Genomic DNA, 9,418 nt, shown 5'->3' on the forward strand with positions numbered 1-9,418 from the left:
TCTCAAGTGGGTGCCCACAGGCGGGTAGGGGCCCACCGGTTGCACCCACCGGTCTTGGCGAGAAATACCCTGTTTCTTCCCCACTTTCTCCATTCTTTGGGGATTCAAATGGGGCTTTTCCCAACCCATTCCTCACACCTTCAAGGTCCTATAGGATGGTTCTAACTTAGATCTAGGTTAGATTCAAGTAATGGGAAACCATCTTACCTTCTTTGCTCAAGAACGACTTCAAACCCTCCAAATCACTTCAAACCCACAATGCTCCTTCCACCTTGTCAATATCTCTTCAAATCCTTCAAGATCAACACGTAAAGCATCTATTAACCCTTAGATTCATCATTTCAAAGGGGATTTACAAGATCTCAAGAAACCATACTCGAATCAAGGGTTTAAAGCTTGGATATGGTGAATGTTCACAAAACCCAACTTTGTTTACCTCTAATTGTAGATCTAGAGTTGAAGATCACTCTCCCGGCGCCGGAATGGGAAGATCAAGCTTCGGCGCCGCTGAAATCCTTCCCTTCTTCCTCTTCCTTCTCTTCCCTTCTTCTTCCCTTTCTTTTCTCTCTCCTCTTTACTATCCTCACCAACGTACGGGTGACATAAAGGGAAAGAAAGAAAAAACATAAAGCTATATATATAATTCCTAATTAAGTGAATAGTGCACATGGATGGGTCACTCAGGTGGGTGGGTGCACCCACCTGTCCGCCCACCTGAGGGCCAAAACTTATGATTTTGACCGAGTTCGGGCCTCGGCACGAACCCCACCCCTAGCATACGATGTAGCATACGTATATACCTTAAAATACGGTTATAATACCTGCTTTGTCCGTACATGACCTTATGGTAGGCGCATGAACACGGCTTGGGCACTCCCGTCTCTTCAGGCACTGGCTCGGACTTGTCGGGCCAGTCAGTGTTTAAGGTCACCCGTGCCATCATAGCCCATAAGGAACCCGCTCTAACTTCCTCTGGCTCGGTTCCTACATGGTTGAACCGGTTCAACCGCGAAATCAGACCAGGTTAAAGAAGCGGGGTATTACACATCACGCTTGCTCGATGTGCTAATAACCAATCCATGCCTAGTATAACATCAAAGTTTTGCATGTTGAACTTGATGATTTGGGCATCTAACTGCTTTCCACTTATCTCAACGGTGCATGGCCCATATATTCCTTTAGCTGTGACATGTTGCCTGTAGGTGTACTAACTATCATCTTATGCTCTAATATCTTAAGTGCCATGTCAAGTTTCTTAGCAAATCTCTTTGATGTAAACAAATGTGAAGCCCCTGAATCAAACAAGACATATACCGGTATACCTGATACAGGTAGGACACCTAATACAGCAATGCACATAAGTATAGCATGTCATCAATATTTACCAAAAGGCAATTCTCAATTTAAATCATACCTACTACCACTTCTGTGCTAGCTTCAGCTTCCTCAGCTGACAAAGCATACATCCTTCCTTGTGGTTGACTCTGTTGAGTCAAAGCAGGTCTATACCCAGAACACTGATTGGCAGGTAAGGCTGGTCAGGCTTGGCAATCTTTAGCAAAATGCCCATATGAATGGTAATTAAAACAACAGTTCTACAAAGCTTGAACCAGAGCAAGAGCTCTCTGATCCTGACCTGTAGCAAGTGAAGGGCGAGGTGGCCTAGTAGCTGTGGGCCCCGTACTAGTATTTGGGTAAAAAGATGTAGTACCCGGCCCACTAGCGGGTCGAGGAGGATAACCTGATGGCCTGTAGGGCTGCCTATATGAAGGGTCAAATTCGTATGATCCACAGATATTCTTACTCGGGCCACCCAAATCCGCATAAGGGTTCGCTCTCTTCCATACTCGAGGTGTAAGGGATGATTCACCTTTCATCTTATCTTCCATGGTTTTGGCCTTCTGTACAATCAAGGCATAGTCAGTGAGATCTAATGCCTTAAGTATCGTGCCAATGGATACCTTCAATTCTTTCAGAAATTTCTTACCCTTTTCTTCAGCTAACTTCATGTGAGTGGGTGCAAAGTAGAATAGGGCCTCAAACTGTTGCTGATACTCAAAGACAGACTTGCTTCCTTGAGTCAAGGCCAAGAACTCCGCTTCCTTACGGTCTTTAAAACTACGAGGGTAGTAGTTTGCTAAGAACAACTCCTTGAATTGTTCCCATGTGGGTTCCAAGTGTGTAGCAAACAATATGGCTTCTGAAGCTTGCCACCAGGAGTTGGCATCATTCTTAAACTATAACCCCGCACAAATAATCCTTTGAGCATCAGTGCACTCAATCACTTCAAATATCTTCTCAATCTCTTGGATCCATTGATCCTGCTCCAAAGGGTCACTACCCACCTTAGTGAATGTAGGTGGTTGGTTCCTTTTAAATGACTCCACTACTCTTGTGGTATGGCCCACCGACTGAAAATATGGTGCATATACCAAATGGTACGGGTAAGGAGGTGGCATCATATATAGAGGTGTACCCTGAGGTAGTATAGGTGGTGTACCTCCAACCTGTGCCCCAACACTAGGCCCTCCAGTTGGACCTTGTGGAATATCTACCCGAGGAGGATGACCTGGTAGTGCAGCATACCATTACTGTTGCATGCCTGCTATTGCTGGAGAATCTACTGATGGAGATTCTGATTCGATTGTTGAATCAAATTCTCAACATCACCAGGGGTAAGTATTGGTGGAGGATCAGGAAGTGTAGCCATAGGTGGATCCTCATGAGCCACATTCTGATAAGTTTTCTCTTGAGGTTATAGGTTAGATGCTTGCCCCGTAGGTTGAGGCCTCCTATTGATTGGTGGCCTACCAACAGAATGAGTACCTCGAGGTGCACCCCGTGCGACACCCTCGAATCTAGTGCATACCATCTGTAGTGTACTTGATTTGCATAAAAATTTCATATATGTTAGTATTACAATTCATTACACTATTGTTCTAAGCTTAGCTCGCAACTTCATGCATTTCCATCTCAAAACAATTGAAGAAATGTGTACATAACAATTTTACTCCAAATTTTTATTTCATTATACGTATTGGCCCAAAACTCCCATATAAACTCATAGTTTTTCAAAAATGACCATTAAACCCACCAATGCAGGTCATGTAGGACCCACAGGTGGAGTCGGGCCCTTACTGCGAAAATCGATGGGCTAAAGATCGGTGGGCTTGGCTAGCTGAACCCCATCGATTTCAGCCTGCTAGAGTTAACTGAGGCTACGATTAAAGGGGTTTTAAACCCTATTTTCTGCCCATTTTCTCTTCTTTCCTTCTCATTCGAACTCAGGCGATTTTGGGCGATCCTTGGGGGATTCCTTACTACTCGACTCACCAAATCGACGCAATAATCTGCTCGAGTTTGCCTTCTCTATCACTCCATCTTCAAGGTAAGGTCCTAACCCTTTACTTCTCAAAATTTTGGGTTTTCTCTCTTTTGAATGGAAAAATCGCCAATGTGGTTGAGTCTTTAGTTTTTCCTTTGATTTTCTCCATGGAAAACGATTCATATACTATTGTAGAGCTTAGATTTAAGTTTCCAAGTAGTTTGATCCTTGAAATGGAACATTGGAGAGATTTTCTCCCTTTTTATGCCCTAAACAATGATTTTGGGGATTCTGTTGTGCCTTTCTCTTGTCTGTGTTAATTTAGCATCCACATTATGAGTTTTCCTTGTTCTCATTGCAATATTAGGCTTCTTTTGTGTTTAATAACCGTTCATTTGCAATTTACCTCAATTTGGATTGTATGATAGCCCTAAAATCCTTATATAATTTGTCCAAACGGAGAGGGCAACAACATTAGGAAAGTTTATACCTAGCCATACCTTGAATTCTTTGTTTACATTTGAATCATTAATCTTCAAGCATATTAGAATCATCATTAATTGTTTTCTTTGAATGTAAATCTTCCATTTGGCTAGATTCCCAAAATTTGAATTTCTCTACTTAGTTGGTATACTTATTTGGGATCCTTCAATTTATTCTTCAAAACCCAAATAGGGATATGCTATCTCTTTTTTAATCTAGTATGGTATCTCGTGTTCTCTTGAAAGGATCTATTCATTGTATACATTCTTGGACTATTCACGCATTAAGAACACATCTCACTTAGGTCATTGTATACCTCAATCCACACATGTATTATCTTATTCATCACTTTGCATCTTCTATGTTTGCTTGGTGATTTTCATCACCATAATCCTTCATATCCATGTATTTTCACTTAGCCGGTTTAGGTACCTGGTTTAATGATTTGTAAAATCCCAGCTAAAATCACATTTCCTAAAAATTTTCTTCATATGCTGTTATAGCTCATTCTTCATCTCTTTGATTCCATTTCTACTATCCGTCTCGACTTGATACTCCTTATACGTGACTTCTTATTTTATTTTTTATACTTATCTCTCTTCTTTGAAATTTCAGGATGCCACCAAGAAAAGGCAAAGAATCCATCGAGCCATCAAGGAAGAGAAAAACTTCCAAGGCTAGGAAGAGAGAGGTGGGGACTAATTCTTCAGCCCCATCACCATCTAGGGAATGGGAGGACTCATCTGACTATGATGAGATGGTCTTCCACAGTGCGAGAGCTGCGTCATTATGGAGTACCTTCCGTTCACTACGGGTGATATTGGAAAAGTAGGTGAATGTGGAGCACTTTTCTCACATTCACTTCTTAGAGAGGTTCTTTGCCCTTGGTTGGGAGTCCATCCTCAACATTGACCGGCCATGCTACAAGGATTTGGTGAGGAGATTCTACTACAACCTGGAGGCCACGGAGGAGGAGGGGGAGTTTGCCATAGTCAGTCTGGTGAAGGGTGTAGAGATCATCCTTACTACGGATAGACTTGTAGAGATTATGGGTATCTCCTCAGAGGGCATCTACTACTACAATCCTCCTAGGACTAGAGGCATAGGCCCACTGATAAGTCGGGACATGTAGGAGCACATCTATGAGGTGATTAGTGGTTCACTAGCGAGGCCTGCATCCAAGTTGGACTTTTCTCCTGAGGGTGGGGTATTTACTAGGTTAGTGCAGTTCAACCTAGCTCCTAGGAGTGGTCACCAGAATCAGGTAGGTTTCATGCCCACTTATATAGATGTTTGTTTGCTATCTGCCCCTGAGGGCAACATACCTAGACTATACCTCCCTTACTTCATACTGAGGTCTATGCATCACCATGCCTTACATTCCGAGGATGCCAGCCTACCCTATGGTAGAGCTCTTACTCGAGTCTTCGAGCATTTCGTAGTCGACCTTTCTGAGGAGGGATCGGTCTCAAGGGACAAGTTCTCTACAAGGAACTTGAGGTAGATGAACCTGCGTGCCTTGATTGTAGAGCCACAGGCAGTTGAGGAGCAGGAGGCAGAGGATGTAGAGCAGGAGGAGGGTGTGCCTATGGATGAGGATGAGCACACCAGAGATGACGAGAGTCATTTCCTACACTAGGAGGAGGGTTTCCAAGGGGTACCTGGTCATGAGGAGATCAGAGAGGAGGAGGTTTTGGAGGAGGTGCCTTTGGATACCAGGGCGGCAGATCCTACTTTCCATGGAGCTGGCAGTTCCAAATCAGCTAGAGCTAGCGGCCCAGACATGCCTAGTGCTTCTGACACACAGACTTCAGCTCTGCTACCTACTGGAGAGGCACCTATCCTACAGGATATCCTTTCAGAGTTGAGAGGGAGAGTCAAGCTAAGCTTAGAAGTCAGCTTGGAGAGAGTGCGGCCAGGGAGTAGAAGCTTCTCAGGAGAGTGGAGGAGAACACCAGTAGAGAGCTCCAGATATGGAGGCAGTTTGGAGAGATGGAGTCTAGGTTTCAGCGACTTACCTGGGATATATACCACTCTTCTAGGGTGATCTCCGTGGATGTCTGTCGTGTATAAAGGAGAGTGGTATGCCTCCATGATCGATTCACTTATTGGGACACGAGTCTTAGCATCACCTCTCAGGTCCACTTAGGAGAGCCTTTTGATGTCTCTAGCGACGACTCCAACTCCGACTCAGATTAGCCCTCTGACTGATGGCCTATTATCCTCTTCTGACATTTTTCTTGTCATTTCTACTTGACATTTTAGCTTTATTTTACAGTCTTAACTATTTTGGGTTTCATAGTTGACTTTCCTGCTTTACTTACATGATCGAACTAGTATAGTTTTAAGAAATGATAGCATCTATCATTCATTTTGTAATTTATTTTATTTATGTTCTTAAAGTTTGAATTGTGATCTTGATAGAAATTATGAATTTCTAAATGGTTTGCTTATACTAAACTATGTGGTTTGATGGTCGCCGACACGACCACCATATGTTCTTATTTTATTATTCTTACTATCTATCAGGTTTAATGTTTGAAAATTTTTTGTTTTCTCATTTTACGCCGTTATGTTGCCAAATTTTTGTTAAATTTCTACTACCAAGTAATTTAATTATGAAAATTCCAAAATTAATTAACCAGGATTCATATTAACAATGCATGCATGCTATGAATGTAATGATCACAAATTTTTTTCCATTTAATTTAAGGCTTTTTAATTTTTCATAAGGTTTTTATCTTCACCCACCCCAGACCTATTATAGCTTCTATGGGATCTAAGCAGTAAGTTGTAGATAGGTAGAGCATTGCGCTCTAATACCACCGTTGTCACACCCCGTTCACATGAGAACCGAGTCAATGATTGAGTCAACACCGATTAACTCACAAACCTGCCAGGATCAATAATGCAATAATTGCGGTATAATATACATCTACTAAACTAAGATAAGATCTGTATTTTCAAAGGAAGACCTGTACATAATAATACTTTTAATTATTTCCCAAATACTTGAAACCCAAATTGAGTTATAAAAGTTAGATACATTTGGGCCCGAAGGCATGATATATATATACAAAAATGTAACAATTTAAGTATAAAGTAACAAAAGAGAGTACATAAAAAAGAATTAAAAGAATCATTCAGGAGCCACAGTTGCCACGCAGCACAATCCTCACACATGCAGTCGGCACCGTGCTTGAACTCGACAGGGACCCATCAGTCCTCAGATGGAAACTCCTCAGTGGGGCCCGACTCCTGATCACCAGGCGGGTAACCTACAAAATCACCTAAAAAGAGTTGTGCAAGTGGGATGAGCTCACTAGTCCAGTAAGTGGAAAGGAAGACTACATAAGGAAAACCACACAAACAGTCACAACACAAATACGCCTATATGCAATTCATTTTAACCCTATTAGCCTTACAACATTTCTAGGTCATAGGTTTTGTGTTACTCACAATCACAGTGCGTGTATGCCCCGGGTATGAGCCATGAGCCCCATCCCGAGATACGCCATAGGGTTGTTGGAGAAGGCCCACTGTTGGTACCGAAATTTAAAATATAAGCCGACTCCTGATAAATTTAAATGACAGAAAGTAAATGGGTGACTCCACCCAAAATAAAAGCAGTACGATCGGCCCTATGAATATATCACCGGGGTTACCGACTGTCCTAGCGATCAATCGTGCGTACTTCTAACCGCTATAGGAGTTCGACAACCGCAACTCAATGCTTCCCCCCAATGATCCCCCAACACGTAAACCCTTATTGGGAAAGATCATAGCATAAGGATAAATCACATCCTAGCCACATGCCTCTACATGAGCATAGTATAATTACACAATGGCACCACATCTCATATCACGAGCCACCATGCACTCGTTTTCAAGTCGACAACGGCATTTAATTCTAGTATGCATATTATGTCTAAATAAAATTTCTCCATCACATACATCAAGACATAATGAATATTCTATCATAATACAAAGCATAGCATATTATGTAAATACACATTCAAATGCGTAAAATGGCATATGTGATGTCTAATCTATACATAAGTGACATGATGACATGGCTAGACTAACATATGTTAAATGATGCATAACATTCTAAAATTAAATCAGAGTCCACTCTCCACTTACTTATATGTGTACACGGTGCTTGTACTCGATATGAAAAAGATTCGATGTGTGGGTATGCATATATTGAGTGTAACCTATCATAAACATAATGGTTTATCATTTCATTATTTTGGGGTCAAAATCATCATGTTTGAATACTAAAATCAGATTTAGAATCATAAATGGGGGTTACACATCAAATTTGGACAAATTCTGGAAATTTTGGAAAGACAAGTGGGCTATGTAGCCCGTCGGTTACACCAAAGCCCAGAAATTGAGTTCTGGGAACTCAGGTGGGCTAAAACTAGAAGATCAGTGGGCTATGTAGCCCATCAATTTTATCCCGTTGGTTACTCCAAGGCCCAGAAACTGAGTTCTGAGAACTCAGGTGAGCTAAAACTAGAAAACAGGTGGGATAAAAATATCTCCCACTCTTTAAACAAAATTTTTTCAACATCATTATCGACTTTTCTCCAGCTTAGGAAACTTGTTTGGGGATGATCCGACGACTCAAATCACTTATCTAAGGTCCAATCATGTACCCTCAACCTAGATCTAAGATCAAATCATAAGAAAATGAAGGTTCTTACCTCTTCCTCAAGAACACCAATGAAATCCCAAATTTCACTTTTTTTACACAAAAATCTCCAAACACTCTCGATCTTCACCAATACTCATTTCAAATCCTTTAAAATAATTATACACACCTCCCATTAGACCTTAAATTTGATTATCCAAGTAGGATTAGCAAGATCCAAGTGGGGTTCTTTCCAAAAAAATTAAAAAGAGGGTTTATGAAAGGGGGTTTTCCTAAGAATCTTTGGAATGTGTATAATACCTATCTCAATTCGAAGATCTCGACAAGCTGATCATTAATTCGGGCTCAAAATAACCAGACCCAGCTCCGGTGAAGCTCTACGGTCGATTTTCCCTTCTTCTTCTTTCTTCTTCTTCCTCATTTTCTTTCTTCTTCTTTTTCTCTCTTCTTTACTCTCCCACCGACCAACAAACATTAATGAGGGAAAAGACAATTAATGTCTCTCCTTATATACCTGGGGCCCCAAAATATCTTCTAAATCTCTGGTGGTCTATCTCAAGTGGGTTAAATCTCAAGTGGGCTATTTCAGGTGGGTATATCTTAGGTGGGTACATCTCAGGTGGGTTACATCTCAGGTGGGTATATCTCAGATGGGCTAAATCTCAGGTGGGCTATATCTCAGGTGGGCTTCAATGGGAATAAACTCCCATATAATATTAGATTACGTTGGCACCCACAAATACTAGTACGTACCTTTACTTTTTGTACATGGCCTCGTGGTGCGTGCAAGTGCAAGGCTTGGGTGCACGTATTACATTTGGTACCCGCTCAGTCGTGTCAGGCCAACCTGAGTTCAAGGTCACCCTTGCTACCATATTCCATATGGTACCTGTGTCGGTTCTCTCCGGTTCAGCCCCTATATGATCAAACCAAATCAATGCGATTAATTA

At 41.6% G+C, this 9,418-nt stretch overlaps 1 long non-coding RNA gene across 1 annotated transcript; it reads right to left on the reverse strand.

The window, feature by feature from the left end:
- Window positions 1–6,789: 6,789 nt before the first annotated feature.
- Window positions 6,790–8,927, reverse strand: LOC122089790. The gene is made up of 2 exons (XR_006143347.1): window positions 8,769–8,927; window positions 6,790–7,098 (listed from the first exon to the last, which is right to left on the reverse strand). It is a non-coding gene; the product is annotated as an uncharacterized LOC122089790 (long non-coding RNA).
- Between the last annotated feature and the right edge of the window lie 491 nt (window positions 8,928–9,418).

This window comes from Macadamia integrifolia, chromosome 2 (assembly GCF_013358625.1).
Source record: "Macadamia integrifolia cultivar HAES 741 chromosome 2, SCU_Mint_v3, whole genome shotgun sequence".
NCBI lineage: Eukaryota > Viridiplantae > Streptophyta > Magnoliopsida > Proteales > Proteaceae > Macadamia > Macadamia integrifolia.